At 45.2% G+C, this 21261-nt stretch overlaps 1 protein-coding gene and 1 pseudogene across 2 annotated transcripts in view; one reads left to right on the top strand and one right to left on the bottom strand.

The window, feature by feature from the left end:
- LOC148500910 (uncharacterized) overlaps nucleotides 1-21261 on the top strand; it is a 542640-nt gene that overhangs the window by 452215 nt on the left and 69164 nt on the right. The gene's annotated exons all lie outside the window — the stretch shown is intronic.
- LOC148500912 (uncharacterized) overlaps nucleotides 1-21261 on the bottom strand; it is a 229530-nt pseudogene that overhangs the window by 153790 nt on the left and 54479 nt on the right. Inside the window, exons 11-12 of the transcript XR_015870105.1 lie at nucleotides 20288-20523; nucleotides 19759-20209 (exon numbers count right to left, since the gene is read on the bottom strand). The product of XR_015870105.1 is annotated as an uncharacterized LOC148500912 (transcript). The remainder of the gene's footprint in view (nucleotides 1-19758; nucleotides 20210-20287; nucleotides 20524-21261) is intronic.

The following is a 21261-nucleotide window of genomic DNA, read 5'->3' as shown; positions in this document are numbered from 1 at the left end:
ATCCCAACCCTATCCCCTCACATCAAAACCCTACCCCCTCACATCCTAACATTATCCCCTCACATCTTAACCCTACCCCCTCACATCCCAACCCTACCCCCTCACGCTAACCCCTCACTTCCCAACCCTATAACCTCACATCCTAACACTATCCCCTCACATCCTAACTTTATCCCATCACATCCCAACCCTACACCCTCACATCCCAACCCTCACATCCTAACGCTAACCCCTCACATCCCAACCCTATCCCCTCACATCCCAACCCTACCCACTCACATCCCAACCCTTTCCCCCTCACATCCCAACCCTATCCCCTCACATCCTAACCATATCCCCCTCACATCCCAACCCTATCCCTTCACATCCCAACCCTATCCCCCTCACATCCCAACCCTATCCCCTCACATCCTAACCCTATCCCCTCACATCCTAACACTATCCACTCACATCCTAACCCTTTTCCCCTCACATCCTAGCACTATACCCCTCACATCCTAACCCTATCCCCCTCATATCCTAGCACTATCCCCCTCACATCCCAACCCTACCCCCTCACATCCCAACCCTACCCCCTCACATCCTAACCCTATCCCCCTCACATCCAAACCCTATCCTCCTCACATCCTAACGCTACCCCCTCACATCCCAACCCTATCCCCTCACATCCCAACCCTACCCCCTCACATCCCAACCCTCACATCCTAACGATAACCCCTCACATCCCAACCCTACCCTCACATCCCAATCCTATCACCTCACATCCTAACCCTATCCCCCTCACAGTCTAACCCTATCCCCTCACATCCCAACCCTATCCCCTCACATCCCAACCCCATCCCCTCACATCCCAACCCTACCCCCTCACCTCCCAAACCTACCCCCTCACATCCCAAACTTACCCCCTCATATTCCAACCCTATCCCCTCACATCCTAGCACTAACCCCTCACATCCCAACCCTATCCCCTCACATCAACACCCTACCCCCTCACATCCTAACATTATCCCCTCACATCCTAACGCTATCCAATCACATTGCAACCCTACCCCCTCACATCCCAACCCTATCACATCCTAACGCTACCCCCTCAAATCCCAACCCTATCCCCTCACATCCCAACCCTACCCCCTCACGCTAACCCCTCACTTCCCAACCCTATAACCTCACATCCTAACACTATCCCCTCACATCCCAACCCTCACATCCTAACGCTAACCCCTCACATCCCCACCCTATCCCCTCACATCCCAACCCTACCCCCTCACGCTAACCCCTCACTTCCCAACCCTATAACCTCACATCCTAACACTATCCCCTCACATCCTAACTTTATCCCATCACATCCCAACCCTACCCCCTCACATCCCAACGCTAACCCCTCACATCCCAACCCTATCCCCTCACATCCCAACCCTACCCCCTCACATCCCAACCCTTTCCCCCTCACATCCCAACCCTCTCCCCTCACATCCTAACCCTATCCCCCTCACAGCCTAACCCTACCCCCTCCCATCCCAACCCTATCCCTTCACATCCCAACCCTATCCCCCTCACATCCCAACCCTATCCCCTCACATCCTAACACTATCCACTCACATCCTAACCCTTTTCCCCTCACATCCTAGCACTATACCCCTCACATCCTAACCCTATCCCCTTCATATCCTAGCACTATCCCCTTCACATCCCAACCCTACCCCCTCACATCCTAACTTTATCCCCCTCACATCCTAACCCTATCCTCCCCACATCCTAAAGCTATGCCCTCACATTCCAACCCTACCCCCTCACATCCCAACTCTATCCCCTCACATCCTAACGCTACCCCCTCACATCCCAACCCTACCCCCTCACATCCCAACCCTCACATCCTAACGCTAACCCCTCACATCCCAACCCTATCCCCTCACATCCCAACCCTACCCCCTCACATCCCAACCCTATCCCCTCACAGCCTAACCCTATCCCCCTCACAGTCTAACCCTATCCCCTCACATCCCAACCCTATCCCCTCACATCCGAACCCTACCCCCTCACTTCCCAAACCTACCCCCTCACATCCCAAACCTACCCCCTCACATCCCAACCCTATCCCCTCACATCCTAGCACTAACCCCTCACATCCCAACCCTATCCCCTCACATCAAAACCCTACCCCCTCACATCCTAACATTATCCCCTCACATCTTAACCCTACCCCCTCACATCCCAACCCTACCCCCTCACATCCTAACCCTATCCCCCTCATATCCTAACCCTACCCCCTCACATCCTAACGCTATCCACTCACATTGGAACCCTACCCCCTCACATCCCAACCCTACCCCCTCACATCCCAACCCTATCACATCCTAACGCTACCCCCTCAAATCCCAACCCTATCCCCACATCCCAACCCTACCCCCTCACGCTAACCCCTCACTTCCCAACCCTATAACCTCACATCCCAACTCTATCCCCTCACATCCCAACCCTACCCCCTCACATCCCAACCATATCCCCTCACAGCCTAACCCTATCCCCCTCACAGCCTAACCCTATCCCCTCACATCCCAACCCTATACCCTCACATCCCAACCCCACCCCCTCACATCCCAACCCTATCCCCTCACATCCTAGCACTATCCCCTCACATCCCAACCCTATCCCCTCACTTCCCAACCGTATCCCCTCACATCAAAACACTACCCCCTCACATCCTAACACTATCCCCTCACATCTTAACCCTATCCCCCTCACATCCTAGCACTATCCCCCTCACATCCTAGCACTATCCCCCTCACATCCTAACCGTATCCCCTCACATCCTAGAACTGTCTCCCTCACATCCCAACCCTATCCCCTCACATCCCAACCCTACCACCTCAAATCCCAACCCTATAACCTCACATCCTAGCACTATCCCCCTCACATTCTAACCCTATCCTCCTCACATCCCAACCCTACCCCCTCACATCCCAACCCTACCCCCTCGCATCCTAACCCTATCCCCTCACATTCCAACCCTACCCCCTCACATCCCAACCCTGTCACATCCTAACGCTACCCCCTCAAATCCCAACCCTATAACCTCACATCCTAACACTATCCCCTCACATCCCAACTTTATCCCCTCACATCCCAACCCTACCCCCTCACATCCCAACCCTACCCCCTCACATCCCAACCCTATTCCTTCACATCCCAGCACTATCCCTTCACATCAAAACCCTACCCCCTCACATCCCAACCATATCCCCTCCCATCCTAACACTACCCCCTCACAGCCTAACCCTATCCCCTCACAGCCTAACCCTATCCCCTCACATCCTAACCCTACCCCCTCACATCCTAACACTATCCCCTCACAGCCTAACCCTATCGCCTCACAGCCTAACACTACCCCCTCACAGCCTAACCCTATCCCCTCACAGCCTAACCCTACCCTCACAGCCTAACCCTATCCCCTCACATCCTAACCCTACCCCCTCACATCCTAACACTATCCTCTCACATCCTAACACTATCTCCTCACATCCTAACACTACCCCCTCACATCCCAACCCTATCCCCCTCACATCCCAACCCTACCCCCTCACATCCCAACCCTACCCCCTCACATCCTAACACTATCCCCTCACATCAAAACCCTACCCTCTCACATCCTAACACTATCCCCCTCACATCCTAGCACTATCCCCCTCACATCCTAGCACTATCCCCCTCACATCCTAACCCTATCCCCTCACATCCTAGAACTGTCTCCCTCACATCCCAACCCTATCCCCTCACATCCCAACCCTACCACCTCAAATCCCAACCCTATAACCTCACATCCTAGCACTATCCCCCTCACATTCTAACCCTATCCTCCTCACATCCCAACCCTACCCCCTCACATCCCAACCCTACCCCCTCGCATCCTAACCCTACCCCCTCACATTCCAACCCTACCCCCTCACATCCCAACCCTGTCACATCCTAACGCTACCCCCTCAAATCCCAACCCTATAACCTCACATCCTAACACTATCCCCTCACATCCCAACTTTATCCCCTCACATCCCAACCCTACCCCCTCACATTCCAACCCTACCCCCTCACATCCCAACCCTATTCCTTCACATCCCAGCACTATCCCTTCACATCAAAACCCTACCCCCTCACATCCCAACCATATCCCCTCCCATCCTAACACTACCCCCTCACAGCCTAACCCTATCCCCTCACAGCCTAACCCTATCCCCTCACAGCCTAACACTATCCCCTCACATCCTAACCCTACCCCCTCACATCCTAACCCTATCCCCTCACAGCCTAACCCTATCGCCTCACAGCCTAACACTACCCCCTCACAGCCTAACCCTATCCCCTCACATCCTAACCCTACCCTCACAGCCTAACCCTATCCCCTCACATCCTAACCCTACCCCCTCACATCCTAACACTATCCTCTCACATCCTAACACTATCTCCTCACATCCTAACACTACCCCCTCACATCCCAACCCTACCCCCTCACATCCCAACCCTACCCCCTCACATCCTAACACTATCCCCTCACATCTTCACCCTATCCACTCAGATCCTAACACTATCCCCCTCACATCCTAGCACTCTCCCCCTCACATCCTAGCACTATCCCCCTCACATCCCAACCCTACCCCCTCAAATCCCAACCCTACCCCCTCACGCTAACCCCTCACTTATCAACCCTATAACCTCACATCCTAACACTATCCCCTCACATCCCAACTTTATCCCCTCACATCCCAAACCTACCTCCTCACATCCCAACCCTATCCCCTCACATCCTAACCCTATCCCATCACATCAAAACCCTACCCCCTCACATCCCGACCCTATCCCATCACATCCCAACCATATCCCCTCCCATCCTCACACTACCCCCTCACAGCCTACCACTATCCCCTCACAGGCTAACCCTATCCCCTCACAGCCTAACCCTATCCCCTCACATCCTAACCGTACCCCCTCACAGCCTAACCCTATCCCCCCACAGCCTAACACTATCCCCTCACATCCTAACCTTATCCCCTCACATCCTAACACTATCCCCTCACAGCCTAACCCAATCCCCTCACAGCCTAACCCTACCCCCTCACATCCTATCATTATCCCCTCTCATCCTAACCCTATCCCCTCACATCCTAACCCTACCCCCTCACATCCTAACCCTATCCCCTCACAGCCTAACCCTATCGCCTCACAGCCTAACACTACCCCCTCACAGCCTAACCCTATCCCCTCACAGCCTAACCCTATCCCCTCACAGCCTAACACTCTCCCCTCACATCCTAACCCTACCCTCACAGCCTAACCCTATCCCCTCACATCCTAACCCTACCCCCTCACATCCTAACACTATCCTCTCACATCCTAACACTATCCCCTCACATCCCAACCATATCCCCTCACATCCTAAACCTACCCCCTTACAGCCAAACCCTATCCCCTAAGGATACTGAATTTGAATCTCTATACGCTCCTACCTATACCTTCTAAAACCTGCCTATAAACCTCTAAAATTGACGCTATTTGCGTACGCAGTCATACAGTAAAATAAAGACTTTAGACTTTGAACATGTGTTTCCAAAGCACAAAGTATTATTCAAGTAAAGTACAGTCAGTTACCCGCTGTGATCTAAGTACAATTTAGCGCAAAGAAATTATACAGACCCAAGATACAGTTATACATACGCACGCGCTCTGGACCAGATACCGGCATCAGCAAGAAACCTCCGTCAATCAGCAAGAAGACTCCAGACTGGGGACACAACACACACATTTATACCCTTACAGAAACAGACAACACAATAGAGAGGTTTGTTGTTGATCCCATTGGTTCCCCATCTCGGTGCGTTTGTTACAGGGCATTTAACAGGTTGATTCAAATGGACACAGAACAGCCTCTAACAGTTTGTTGCCTCCATTTTCCCGCCTCATGCAAATCTAGGCTGTTGGTTTCACAATGTACATTTTGGTGCTTTAAGTCTCTACGGTCCATAAGTTGAGAATGCATGTTGCGATCTTCACACCAATGATACCGGAAAGCTGTTGAGAAAGTGCCGATCAGTATAATATCAAGTATAAAACCTTAGATACCAAAATATATTTTATTTCACAGCATTTGTAATAAATGGATAAAACTTGGATCTTATACTTTAAAGCTATGGAACCTTTTATGTGACTGTGCTTTATGTATGGATTAGGGATTTGGGAAAAGACGCTAGTTAACTTCGGGCAGATGCGTGCGCACTAAGCTAATAAACAGCGTTTTCATACTGGGCTTTATGCATTCGCTAATATGCGATATGTTAACAGCGCAATTGTGTGTATTAATGTGTGTATGTGGTATGGTAAAAGATGCGATCACCTAATGCTAATAATAGCATCGCCATATGTACTTAAGTGTGAGGTTAGCTAAAATGGCGTTGAGCGGCCATTCGCAAAATGGCGTCTTGCCGATCTCATTTTCAAAATGGTGTCTTGTGGCCATTTGCAAGATGGCGTCGTTTCGATCTTATTTTAAGCTGATCTTGTCTCAGCCAATTTAAAATTAATTTAGGCGTACATATATATATTACTTAATGTTATTATGGGATGGCAAAAGGTGGTTCTTATTCCATCAATAATGTGTCTCTAGGAGGGGACATAAAACTACCATTATAGGCACACCGCGGACCTTGGGAGATCATGTGAAAGATGTGGGGATGCACCAGTCCTATAAAGGAAGTTTTGATGGGGACTAGAGACTTACGTCATCTAAGATGTTTGAATGAAAAAAAAATAACACTTCAATAATACTTTTTTTTGCACATCTAAATATAATCCATTATATGATGGTATTTCCAAGTTCAGGGTTGTAATGCAGTTCTATATTTACCTCAGTATTCATATTGTCATTACTGATGACCATCATAATATCGTTCTTTCGTTTTACCTTATTATTAAATTTTCTACACTTCAACACAGTAGGAGCACACCGGACACATGCCAATTACTATGATGATGACCAGTATAAGGATCAGGAAGTTACCTACGCTTGCGATCATTTCCTGGGCCCATTTCCCTAGACTTGAGAACCATTTCACGGGGTTCAACCATGACACCCATTCCTCTACTTCAGCCACTGAAGCATTATGGTTCTTCCGAAATTCCCATTTTAGCTGTAGAATTTCATCCATCTTCCTGTCTATCACCTCCTTGGGGTCGCTGGTATCATTGGTGACATAGGTGCAACACTTCACTCCAAATTGGGTGGCCAAAGTTACGCAATATCCTCCAGTGACATAGGTTAAATAATTTAACACTAGCCTGTGTTGCACCAGTTCTTTCTTATACGCTTGCAATTCTCTACCTGTATACCTGAAGGTGTCATCATACATCTCGGTGATATTATCTGTCAATTTAGCAAGATCCTGAATATATCTAAAATTTAGTGTACCCTGAGCGATCCTGGTGGGATCCAATGCGACTAAAACTTGAAAGCCAGTTGTCTCACTAATTAACTGAGTGGCTTTATGCAAATCACCAGGTATAATATTTCTTTTGCCTCTGTGTTCATACTGTGTGTGAAGATATGGAGGTGGTGTGTTTTTATGAATACCGAGCATTTCAACATGTGTGAGGGTCATAACCTCTGGGACTACTCTTCCCAGGTAACACAAACCTTCGGAACTCGTGGAGAGCCACTTATACGCTTTTCTTCCACATATAAAATATACATTATCAGGGAGAACGTAAGGAACACTATGCATCATTATCATTAAACACATTTCCCTTGCAAATAATCCTATTTCAGGTTCTTCCATCTGGTACATGCAAGTTTCTGGTTGTATTAGCTTAGCACAATATCCATCTTACCAATAATTTCTTTGGTGGAACTTAATGTATAACGATACCTAAAGTTTCTCCCATTAGATTTAATTGAGCGTAACAGATCATGATTGATGGACTCATTATCAGCTCTCAGTGAGAAGGTCATCGTCTGATTATTCCCCATCACTTCCCAATTCCCTGGTTTATTGGGGTTGGTTATGTTTAAACACAAAAGTGATCTATCTGCTTGGAATTGATAGAGTTTGAAATGGGGTGGTTTGGATGAGAGGGATTTTCCATCCAGTGTTTTCCCTTTTTGCAATTCTAAAATGTACGTAATATTCAGCGGAAATGGCACCAACCCTACATTAGGTTGACCCTGTGGCACATGTGAGCACACCCAACAATCAGTTTGATTTAGAACTTTGCCTACCATGCTATGATAATCCTCTAAAGGATACCCACCCCAGTACGGGTTATATTTAGGTTGGCACCGATGGATACAGTTCTAATCAACTAGGAACCCACAAAACTCACAAATACAGGAATCTTCAGACGATAACCCTCCACACCGTTCCTGAGTATCTGGAATAACAGCTCTTTTAACAATTACTGTACTAAGATTGGTCAAACACTCCCCTGATTGGCATAGCACTCCTCCTGACTCCACTCCATCAGCGCTGCCATCAGCTCCCATCTCCTCTGTGGGTCCCCCGTCACAGAAACCGGACATTCCCGAGCCAACTAGGATGGTGAAAACTCTAGAAGAGAATATGAAAATGAACACAGCAGGCCAGTCCATTGCTAAAACAAAGACCTGCAAATTTTTTTTAGTTCAGGTATCTCACTACGACCTTTTCAATCCTCCCGGAACAAGCTCGCGATCGACAGGTCCACGCTATCAGCCTTGTCTCCTCCTTGTTTCTCCACCGGTTTGTTGACTTTTTTGCAGTGAGTGGAATAGACCCAGGTATCTCTCTCAGCCACCTTCAAAGATGTAGTACTTGTCAGCAGCACCTGGTACGGACCTTCCCACCGATCAGTCAAACAACCTGAACGCAAGAAATTTCTGATCATAACATATTCTCCTGGTTCAACATCATGCCAGTTAGTTTCAGGCATATCATGGGACAACAATTTCAGTTTCTGCTGTTGCTGTTTTAACAGTTTACTCATTGATATAAGATACTTTACAGTTACCTCGTTGTTACCTTTCAAGTCTTCCTGTGGACAGTGTTTCAAATGCGGACAGATTTAGAGGTGGCCTAGGAGTGGTCCTTATGCTATGCAGGACCAACGGTAATGCTTCTGGCCAACCTAGTCCAGTCTCTGCCATAATTTGACTTAACTTATTTTTAATAGTCCCGTTCATCCTCTCTACCTTGGCACTGGCCTGCGGTTGGTAGGGAGTGTGAAGTCGACTATTAACACCCATCAGTTTACACATATTTTGAAAGACATCATCTTTGAAATGGGTACCCCTGCCACTCTCGATAATTTTAGGGATACCGTATCTGCATACAAACTCCTGTGCTATTTTCTTGGCAGTAAACGCAGCAGTATTAGTGGCCACTGGGTAGGCCTCAACCCAATTGGATAATGTCAGTTCACACCAATACATACTTGAGATTCCTGCAGGATGGTAATTGGATGCAATCAATTTGTATCACCTGGAAAGGTCCATCAGTCGGTGGAGTGTGGGATGGTTCGGTAGGGATCGCTTTCCCTATGTTCTTTCTCAAGCAGGTCAGACAGGCGATTGCTCTCTTTTCTGCTTGTGAAGAAAAACCCGGTGCGCACCAGTATGCTCTCACCAATTTCCACATACCTTGCTTTCCCAGATGAGTCAGACCTTGTGCTGCCTGAGCCAGGCTGGGGTAATATGCTTTGGGGGCTACTGGCTTACCTTGTCCGTCCCTCCAGAGCCCGGAGGACTCTTGCCCACATCCCTTGGACTTCCAGATGGACTTTTCCTGGATTGAACACAAATTTTGCATCTCAATTAATTTCAGCATATCAATTGTTTGGAAAGACATAATTTGTTCTGTTGGTAAAAACATTTTTAACCCTGCTGCCCATTTTGCAGCTTCATCGGCTCTGTTGCCCAGTGACACCGGGTCACTCTCACATGTATGGGCTTTACACTTAATTACTGCCACCGTTTTGGGCAGTTGGATTGCTTTAAGTAATTGTTTTATGTGTCGGGAATGTGCAACTGGTGTGCCTGCTGCTGTCATAAAATTTCTCAGACGCCATAGAGCTCCAAAATCGTGCACCACTCCGAATGCATACCTAGAGTCAGTGTAAATGTTAGCAGATTTGCCTGCTGCCAATTCACACGCTCTTGTTAGTGCTACTAACTCTGCCACCTGGGCTGAGTGAGGAGGACCAAGGGGTTCAGCTTCTATGATGTCTGTGTCATTTACAACAGCATAACCTGTACATAATTCACCTGTCTGTTTGTCTATGACAACTCCCATCCATGTAAAATGTCACATCCACATTCTCTAAAAGTGTGTCACGTATGTCAGGTCTAGCAGTAAAGGTCTGATTCAGATATTCCATACAATCATGTGTATCATTATGTCCGCTGAACTCACTTCCCACCAGCAACTCGTCTCCTTCCACCCTTTGTACATCATGTTGTACATATGGTAAGTATGTTGCTGGATTCAGCGTACTGCATCGTTTAACAGTGATGTTTTGCAGGTGCAATTAGAGCTAGTTCCCATTTGGTAAACCTAGCTGAAGAAACATGTCTGGTTTGGGCAGAGTTTAGCAGAGCAGATACAGCGTGGGGAGTGTAGACAATCATATCATGGCCCAATAGTTTCTCGCTCTGGGTCTCTCTCATCTTCGAGATGTTTTTGTCATGTCAGGTGGCAGATTCTATGAGGGTATCTATTGTGACTCCCCTCCAGCCATGCTATGAGGTCTGAACCCGGGTTTTTATGTTCTCTTTAAGGCCATCCATGAGTATGGTGACAATCATTCCCCTATGGTGAGTGCTATCTTTAATATCCTCTAACCCAGTGTACTGGGTGATAGCCTGCAGAGCCCGGTCGCAATAATCTTCTGCAGATTCACTCTCCTTTTGCTTTATGGTGAAAATTTTGTTCCAGTTAACTACTACAGAAAAATATACACCCAAATGAGTTACAATGCGGGAAATATTACCTTGGTTTACTTGGCCTGTTAAGGGAACGTCACCATCCAATACACAATCCGTGATAAATTTTGTCACGTCGATATTGCGTGGTAGACAGACCCTTAACACCACCCGCCAATCTTTATTGGTTGGCACATGAGAACTACCCAATTTTCTCAAAAATCTTTGACATTTGGCTAATTCCTTCTCGGGATCGGGGAAATCATTTATGATGGAATTTAGCTCCGCTCTTGTCCAAGGACAATGCATTACCACTTCCCTTGTTGGTACAACTCCGCTTGCATCCGCATTCCCATTCGTAACAGTTATTGTCCAGATGGGATGCAGACCGGCCGCATTGCTACCTTTGACCTTATTACCTGGCTGGGGGTTTAGTCTGTTGCTGCAACGTATAGTATTAACAACTTCCTCCATGGGTGCAGAGGAGTTTAACACTTCTTGTGCTGTTACTGATGGAGATGGTGGCACCACTTGAGCTTGTTGTGGTGCAGCATCTAACATGTGTACAGCATTGGAAATGGCAGACATGACAATAGGCTCATCGTCCACATCATAAACATTTTCCTTATGGTTATTTAAGAGAGGGTACAAATTGCTTGTTACATTTTTATGGGTTTTTTCAATAACTGTACCTGCACCCCCATCCACATAAGGTGGAGGTGGTGCTCGTGAACTGCTGGCAATACCTTCTGCACCGCTACCTTGCCGCACATGCGCGCCATTTTGCGGCTCGCACGCATTGCAATTTAGCGTCGCGGGTGTATTTTCTGGCAATGCGTTCGCAACGCTAGTTTGCGTCGCTTGCACATTTTTAAGCCACGCATCCCCTTCATTCTGCCACAACTTTAAACATTCATAATATTTTACCTTTTTCTCTCGAGAGCGCATCAGACTGATGTGATCCCGGACATTATCCAATACATCTTTATCAAAACTACCAATTCTGGGAAACAATCTAACACTCTTCATCGTAATTTTAAACCATACATCACAATACCTTATTGCATAAGTACCGTACTTAGTATGCATAATACGACGGGCCGATCCAAGCAGCGCCTCCATTAGCAGCACATCATTGTCTAACATTTCTACTGTTTGCGTGGCTCCCATCTTGGGACAACTCCTACGTTTTTCAATAAAATTGAAACCGGTGAAAGACAATTAAGATTCTTTCACTTACCTGCGGACGCCTTTGAAAAAGGGTGTATCCACGAACCCAATGAAGGACTTCTACACGCCTTCACTCACCTATGAGAGAAACGCTGCTCCCACACAGAAAATCCCTTTTTGACTTTGTTTCAACCGCTAGGGGGCAGCAAAGTACCCTTTGTCTTCCAGTTGATTTTGTCCACCCTCTCACCAGCTCACAATCATAATCTAACCAAAATTATGCAGTTCAATTATAGTGTTCAAATAAGCCTAACAGATCACACACATTGATTACTGAACGCTATAATCACGCTGGGAGCCGAACCCTAACAAAAATAACAAACCATACACCTGCCTTGTGTAAAGTAAATGGTAAGCTGCTACCGAGTCACTAGGCCAACTCCTGCGCCTAGCACTTAAGGGTCCTACGATACCCTTAACATTTAGGTCCCGAGTTACGCCCTAAACGAACACTCACAGTTACACACTTTTTTCCTGAGCAGAAAAATACACGTTAACCCAGTTATTGGAAGTGATTAAAAAGAATGTAAACCTCAACGGCTTTGTTTAAACACGTGGCAGCACAACCGGAAGTACGTATACTCTATTGTGCGACTAGTCGCATACACAATAATACGACTACCGCACAACCGTATGACTTAACGTTAGCTGCGTACACAAAAGTGCGTCTCTATTACGCGCGCAAAAATGCGACTCAGCCACGTGCGCAATACTGCGGTGCCCCTTTAAACATAAGGTTCTATCAACAAAGGAAAACTTTTTTCCTCTCTTGTCCCTGGATTCTGTTCAGCGTCCCTTGCTCACACGACAATGGGTAGCGATCTCTCAGCACTGAGCGGTTGCAGGTAAACCCTGCGTGTGGCCACTCCACCCTTTGGTGAGATATCGATAACCGTATGTATATTGTGTGAGTAGGTAAGAGACCTCACACTACGAGCCCCCAACTAACAATACTGAATTTTAACCTCTATACACTCCTACCTATACCTTCTAAAGCCTGCCTATAAACCTCTAAGATTGACTCTATTTGCGTACGCAGTCATACAGTAAAATAAAGACCTTAGACCTTGAACATGTGTTTCCAAAGCACAAAGTATTATTCAAGTAATAGTACAGTCAGTTACACGCTGTGATCTAAGTACAATTTAGCGCAAAGAATAATACAGACCCAAGATACAGTTATACATACGCACGCGCTCTGGACCAGATACCGGCATCAGCAAGAAACCTCCGTCAATCAGCATTCAGCAAGAAGACTCCATTGGTTCCCAGGACGAGTGCATATGTTACAGGGCATTTAAAAGGTCGATTCAAATGGACACAGTCCGGCCTCCGACAGCCTTTTGTCTCCGTTTTTCCCGCCTCATGCAATCATTCACAAAAATACATTTTGGTGTTTTAAGTCTCTTCGGTCCATAAGTTTAGAATGCTTGTTGCGATCTTCACACCGATGATACCGGAATGCTGTTGAAAGAGTGCAGATCAGTATAATACCAAACACAGCTTACTTATCACGTATAAAACCTTAGATACCAAAATAGTCTTTATTTCACAGCATTTGTAATAAATGAATACAACTTGGATCTTATACTTTAAACTATGGAACATTTTATGTAATTGTGCTTTATGTAAGTATTTAGGAACATGGGTAAAGACGCTAGTTAACTTCAGGCAGATGTGTGCGCATTAAGCTAATAAACAGCATTTTCATACTGAGTCTTATGCATTCTCTAATATGCGACATGTTAACAGCGCAATTGTGTGTATTAATGTGTGTATAAGGTATGATAAAAGATGCGATCGCCTAATGCTAATAGTGGCATCGCCATATGTACTTAAGTGTGAGTTTAGCTAAAGTGGCGTCTTGCCGATCTCATTTCTAAAATGGTGTCTTGCGGCCATTCGCAAGATGGCATCGTTTCAATCTTATTTTAGGCTGATCTTGTCTCAGCCTATTATCCAGCTTCGACAATGTCCTTAGCCACAGCTTGGATGTGTCACGAGGTCTCCTGGTTAGGCCGCCTGGCAGCATTTAAAATGATGTTGTTACCAAAACTGATGGGGTGTAGTATGTAATATCGCCGGCCGCATGGTCGCTAATAAGGTAAGTATAACTAACCCTATTTTACCCCCTCACCCTCCCTTGTGGGAGAGGTTAGGGTTAGGCACTTGGGGGGAGGTTAGGGTTAGGCACCCCTAAGTGCCTAAAGCTAACCCCCCCTTCCTCTAGCCTAAACCTAATCCTCCCGGGGGGGTGCCTAACCCTAAGTCCCCGAAGGAGCCCTAAAAACTAACCTTCACCCCCAGTGGCTGTCCGCACCCGGCTTTCCTTCGTTCGGTATGCCGGGTGTCAGGCTCCCGGCGTAGGTCTAATGACAGGCATCAGGTTTCCGACGCCTCTCATTAGCACCTTGCCGTGATTTGACAGTCAGGAAGCCAGCGGTCGGCATTTAGAGCGTCGGCTTCCTGACTACATCCCACCTGATGTACCTATTTTGTGCCATTCCCTATGCAATCCCCCGTACATTACTACAACAGATGAGACGATTGATATTTTGTTATGTGTGGAAACGTAAGCCCCCCAGAATGGCTTATAATCGTATGATTCGCTCAGAACCGCAGGGTGTGTCTTACCCTTCCTGATCTTATTAGATATCATGAGACAGTCCTACTCTCCCAAATATGTGACTGGTTTCTGCCCCCTCATTCTAAGCCTTGGGTGGATTTGGAACGTGCTCTCGTTAAAGGTTTCCCTCTCCCTGACCTTCTTTGGCTTCCCCGTCAGCTCCGTCCACACCCTCCACTGTTCCCCGCAGCTGTCCTCCAGGTCCTAAGAGTTTGGTATCTTAAGCACAAGATCCATTTTTAGTTTACCCCTCCCACAAGGAATGTTTTCCTCCAGCTGTTAGATAGATCTCTGCCCCATCTGCATATCTCCTATTGGATGTGCCAAGGTATCGGGTCTCTGACAGATTTCCTTTCTCCATCTTCCATATTAACCATTTTCTGGCCTTTGTGTTACATTGAATTTAAGTCCCTCAGCCTGGTTCTATTACCTTCAACTTAAACACTGGGTTTATAGTATGTATACTGATCCCAATGTGTTTCCATCACCCACGGATCAAGTTCTAGGCGGGTTGACTAGACCTTCTTCCCGTGGTGCCATCTTACTGGTATTGTTTACTGTCCCCCCCCCAGATTTGACCGATAAGTCCCTAGTTCAGCTTAAATGGGAGACTGATCTCCAATATACTATCACCCTTAAACAGTGGGAATCCATTTACCTTATTCCTTCTCCCTTTCTAAATGCCCCAATCATACTGAAATGCATATCAAGCACTTAAATAGATTGTACTTCACTTCCTCTAAACGCCATAAGATATGGCCTGCGACTTCAACATTGTGCTGGTGTCTGTTATTCTGACAGCTCTATTTTCCATGTTTTTGGGAATGTCCTGTTTAATGCCCTTTTTGGACGGAAGTGTTTACCCTTATATATGATGCATTAGGCCTCACCTTAACCCCAGACCCCTCCATAGCCCTCCTACATTTGTATCCCTCCATTATTCCTAAATCTGCCCGCTATGTCCTTGGTCACATTATAGTATCTGCCAGGGCCACCATAGCCCAGCATTGGAAATCCCCTTACCTTCCTCCATTTGCGAAAGTTATTTCTAAGACTCAATTTCATTTTGAAATGAAGACTAAAGAGGTTCCTTATTCTACACCCCCTTCTCCTATTATGAAGTGGCTTCCATGGCACATATATGTTACAGAGTGTAAGGGTGCCCCATGCACATGATGCTCCTCAGAGCCCTTCCCCCCTATTCATTTAAATGAAACTGATGGTAGATTCAGATGATTGATCGATATTTTGTTATTTCTGTTTTTTTTATTTGTTTGCTGATGCCTGTATATGACCTGTTTCCCCTACCCCCCCTTTGTTTTTGTTTTTCCCCCTGTTGATGTCCCCTATTCTTTTTTCTGTACCCCTACAATTTATTTTTGCATATTTTCAATAAAAATTTAATGATGGGGGAAAAAAAAAATGGGACACTTATTTAATTTACAAATCCAACTTTATTGATAAAATATTTGATAGACAGTGAGCAGTGTATTTGACTTCACATTTTTTAATGTTTTCTGTGTGTGCACCATAGCTGACTAAGCTCCCTCTTTCCCCTTGTTTCAGTGATAATTTGTTTCTATGGTTGCGCCCCCCATTCAGGAGAAAAAATATTTTTTTATGTCAAATTTGAGGGTTTGTCATCCTTAAGATAAAATATCAGTACGACTGATTTAAATTCAATTTTCTCATCTATATTGATCCACCTCACTATGAGCCACCTCTTAAGTCAAATTACATACAGGTGTTTAGAAAATTTTTTTCAAGTTTCTATTGAATCTACACAATAGATAAACATCATGGTTTCTACCATTTCATATGATAACACAAAGATACAGCATCCACAGCAGTAAAAATAAATATACATAGCAAAAAAAAAAAAAAATTTATTAAATGATAATAAACCTGAACACATTTATTACAAAATATATTTTCTCACTCTCCTTCCCAGGACTTGTACTCATCACCTCGTGCTTCCTAAACCTTTTCTCTACCACTGCTCTATCTCTCCACCTGCTAGTGATGGAGCTGGGCTCATATTACACCTATTTCTATTCAGTTACAATATTCTCATAAGGTGTATTCCAATTTATTTTCAATCATTTAATACAGTCAATATACTTGTCATATTTATATACTTTTATACAATCTGTTCTCCCATGTTATTAAATCCGCATATTACACGTTATCAGTGGGCGCTAAAGTTCACTAGTATACAAATGAAAGATTAAAATATGAGAAAAGGTTTAAAATTGAGAATTAACTAGTTGTTAGCCATGTATATAATTACATCAGAATCCGTATGGATGACTGCCAGACGTCAGCCCAGCGGTTCAAATCCCCACGCCGGCAGCCCAATGGGTGGAAATCCCAACAGCGCAGGTAAGTATACTATACTACTCTTCTCCCCACTCTAACCCTCCCTTAGGGGTGCCTAACCCTAACTTCCCTCCCTAGTGCCTAACCCTAACCTCCCCCCATTAGTGCCTAAACCTAACCCCCCCTTCCCCTAGCCTAACCCTAACCGTCCCCGGGGGAAGGTGCCTAACCCTAAGTCCCCCCGGGGGGTCCCTTACCCTAACCCCCCCATCCCTGGCTAAGTGTATACTCACCCCCGGCAGAGGACGATGTCCTCTCGGTGTTCCGGGATTAACATAGGCGTCGGTATATTATAAAGTATGAGGATTTGTATTGTATTAAACCACAGAATACAGGTTGAATCTCCCATATCCAAATATTCCGAAATACGGAATAATTATGGCATGACTGATATAATGAAATTTTTGATGGTTCAATGTACACAAATTTTGTCTAAGGCACAAATTATTAAAAATATTGTATACAATTACCTTCAGGCTGTGTGTATAAGGTGTATATGAAACATAAACGAATTTCATTTCTGTACACAAACTTTGCTTGAACCCCAAAATTATTGAAAATATAGTATAAAATTACCTGCAGGCTGTGTGTATAAGGTGTATATAACACATAAATGCATTCTGTGTGTATATTAGGGTCACATTCCCAAGATATTTCATTATGGTATGCAATTATTCCAAAATACAGAATATTCCGTTATCCAAAATACCCCTGGTCCCAAGTATTGTGGATATGGGAGTCTCAACCTGAATATGTCATGCCCCCACCCCCCCTCCCAAGTTCTTACTTGGTCTCAAACCTATTACCTCTTGTGTAGTAGACATAAATTTTAACGACTACTCTACACCCACAAACACTATCACATGTATCTTCTTTACCTATTACGGGAAATACACCACTAGTTACACCACTCTAACCGCAATGTGTCTTAGTGGTGCATCTATTAATGCTGAACAGACCTAAATACAGAGAGAATTACATGTCTTATCCTGCACATCCCATCATTGTAGGCTGGTCTCCTCTATCAGTTATTCATGTCATCCTGGTATTGTGTTACCTACACATGTGGGGAATACGGGTAACAGACTCCACACACAAGTCATGTAACCCCTATTTGTACAGAAACAGTTGCAGTTATGGCCTCGTATACGGGTCCAGCTGACCAGGCTGACTACACCAACATCTAAGCACAGGACTCATAATCTATAGTATCACTGAGCCCTTGTGGGAACAAGGTATGTAATGTAACCACCCATAATGCCCCATTAGCACATAAGTTCCTGAGCCTGTCTGCGCCCCTGCTTGTCCTCCTCACATGCTGCACCCCTACATGTGACAAGTCTTCAGGAGCACAGCTGTGATTGGTAGCAAATTGCTGCGACACACTGTGCGGCTGGTGACCCTTTACTATGTTCATCTGTGTTCCCTGAATCTAGATTATCAGGGAATGAATGGTACATCCAACATACTGTAGGCAACAAAGGCTTTTATTATATACATTAATGTACACAACTTTTACAGTATTTAGTACTGATGCACCCTAAGCAGTACCTAAATAATATACATTAATTGCATCAATGGGCCATAGTGTAAATATTCAGCAGCTATTTAATATCTCAAGCATATAAATGTGATATAGGTGAATAAAATGGTGAGAGCATAAACCACACTGTGATCAGTCACCAGGAACGTCTGCAGGTCACATATACAGAGCTAATAACACTAACTGTATATGATGGTAGCACAATAACGCTAACTGTATATGGTGGTAGCGCAATATCACTGTAACTGTATATGACGGTAACGCAATAACGCTAACTGTATATGGTGGTAGCGCAATATCACTAACTGTATATGACGGTAACGCAATAACGCTAAATGTATATGGTGGTAGCGCAATAACACTAACTATGTGATGGTAGCGCAATAATACTGTAACTGTATATGATGGTAGCACAATAACACTAACTATGTGATGGTAGCGCAGTAATACTGTAACTGTATATGATGGTAGCGCAATAACACTAACTGTATATGATGGTAGCACAATAACGCTAACTGTATATGGTGGTAGCGCAATAACACTAACTGTATGTGATGGTAGCGCAATAATACTGTAACTGTATATGATGGTAGCGCAATAACACTAACTGTATATGATGGTAGCGTAATAAACACCAATTGGTGGGAACTATTGGGGCCCCATGAGGATGTAGAAACTCCAACTAGGATGAGTCTCCCCAGATTGGTTTTTATTGTGCTATAATATACAGTCACAGTGTTATTAGCTCTTGATATGTGACTTGCAGACGCTCCTGGTGACTGCGCCATCTCCACTTCCCGCTGTTGTACTTTGCTTACTGGTGACTAACGTATGGACTGACAGCATTACATTGACACCGTCACTAGATACAACCTACATATTTTTACTTAGTCATTATTTAGACACTATTCATTGTGTGTTTTCCACATACACGCCTGGATTGTGCTCTGTACAGCACCTAGGGTCCATGAATATCAGCTCATTGAAATTCTATTTCTCCTGTGTGAGTTCTCTGATGTCTAAGAAGATCTGATTTCTGCTTAAAACATTTCCCACACTCAGGACATGAAAAAGGCCTCTCACCTGTGTGACGTCTCTGATGCCTAACAACATCTGATTTCTGTGCAAAAAATTTCCCACACTCAGGACAAGAAAAAGGCCTCTCACCTGTGTGACTGCTCTGATGTCTAACAACATCTGATTTCTGTGCAAAACATTTTCCACACTCAGAGCATGGAAATGGTTTCTCACCTGTGTGACTTCTCTCATGCATAACAAGATTTGATTTTTGTGCAAAACATTTCCCACACTCAGAGCATGAAAATGGCATCTCATCTGTGTGACTTATCTGATGTCTAATAAGAACTGATTTATATGTAAAACATTTCCCACACTCCGAGCATGTAAATGGCTTCTCACCAGTGTGTGTCATCTGATGTGTAACTAGAAGTGATTTCCGTGTAAAACATTTTCCACACTCAGAGCATGGAAATGGTTTCTCACCTGTGTGACGTCTCTGATTTGTAACAGAAAATGACTGACGTATAGAGCTTTTACCAGATTTAAAACAAGAAACTATCGTATCACCTTTATGAGCTGTACTGTGTGTAGCAAGATCTGTATTATTAGGAGAATGTTTCTCATGATTAGAGGGATCAGATGATATATCTGCATTGTGTAGTGCTGGATGTATATTTAGGGTAATGGGGTTTTCTCTTGGAAAATCTTCTCTGATGTTCTTATCTTGTATTTTAAAATCTGGAAACACAATGAGATCTCTCTCCGAGGTATTCCTGCTTGTGTGTCCATCTACTGGAAACAAATGAATGAGAATAGACAATTAATTTACATTGAGGAGCAAATATTCTTGGATGTATCAGTACATTCTTAAACATAACATGTCTAAGACTGAGCTGATCATCTTCCCACCCTCTGGAGTCCCCTCACCTCCCTCAATTTTACTATCCATCGACAACCTCACCATCTCTTCTATCTCGCAAGTCCACTTGGAGATATCCTTAACTCCGACTTCTCCATCAATACCCACATTCAGTCCCTCTTCCAGTCTTGTCGCTTCCACCTTTGATATATCTCCAGGATCAGATTATTTCTCAACCTGGAGGCAACCAAGACCCTCATCCACTCAACTGTCATCTCCAGACTGGGCTACTATATCCTCCTCCCGTGTGTCCTCCCCAACTCTGATCTCTCATTACTCCAATCTGTCCTTAATGCTGCTGCCAGGCTCATCTTCTCCAAACTACTGCTTCTGCTTCCCCTCTCCCAAAGATACTACACTGGCTCCTCATCCCCTCTGAATCCAATTCAAACTCCTCACACTTACCTATAAAGCCCTCTCTCCACTATATCTCCAACTGCATCTCCCTCCACACTTCCATCAACCACTGCTCTGGCAATGCCTGGCACCTCTCCTCCCAACTAACTATATCCTCCCACTCCCGCCTCCAAGACTTTGCCGATGCTGCTCCCCACCGCTGGAACTCTCACCCTCTCTACCTCTTTCTAAAGCTTCATACAGACTCAAATCCC

This window comes from Taudactylus pleione, unplaced genomic scaffold (genome assembly GCF_031769625.1).
Source record: "Taudactylus pleione unplaced genomic scaffold, aTauple2 ptg000540l, whole genome shotgun sequence".
NCBI classification, from domain to species: domain Eukaryota; kingdom Metazoa; phylum Chordata; class Amphibia; order Anura; family Myobatrachidae; genus Taudactylus; species Taudactylus pleione.
This window is presented reverse-complemented; position numbering and strand designations above follow the sequence as displayed.